Source organism: Mus pahari, chromosome 7, assembly GCF_900095145.1.
Source record: "Mus pahari chromosome 7, PAHARI_EIJ_v1.1, whole genome shotgun sequence".
NCBI lineage: Eukaryota > Metazoa > Chordata > Mammalia > Rodentia > Muridae > Mus > Mus pahari.
The window spans coordinates 53,995,345-53,995,658 of record NC_034596.1 but is presented as its reverse complement, the minus strand read 5'-3'; positions in this window follow the sequence as shown (position 1 = coordinate 53,995,658).

Genomic DNA, 314 nt, shown 5'->3' with positions numbered 1-314 from the left:
GAAAGAAAGAAAGAAAGAAAGAAAGAAAGAAAAAGAAAGAAAGAAAGAAAGAAAGAAAGAAAGAAAGAAAGAAAGAAAGAAAGAAAGAAAGAAGAAAGAAAGAAAGAAAAGGAAAAAAGAAAAGCATGGGCCCCCGTAAAATGAAAATATGAATTGTATACTTTCAGTATACAATAGTGTTCCAAAGAGAATAAGATAGCAAGGGAAGATCAAGTAAGAAAAACACTGAAATTCAGCACAGCAGACATAAAATCTTGAAGCTCCATATTCAACAACTGGAATTGTTTGGACTCCAATAAGCTTACAAAACCCTA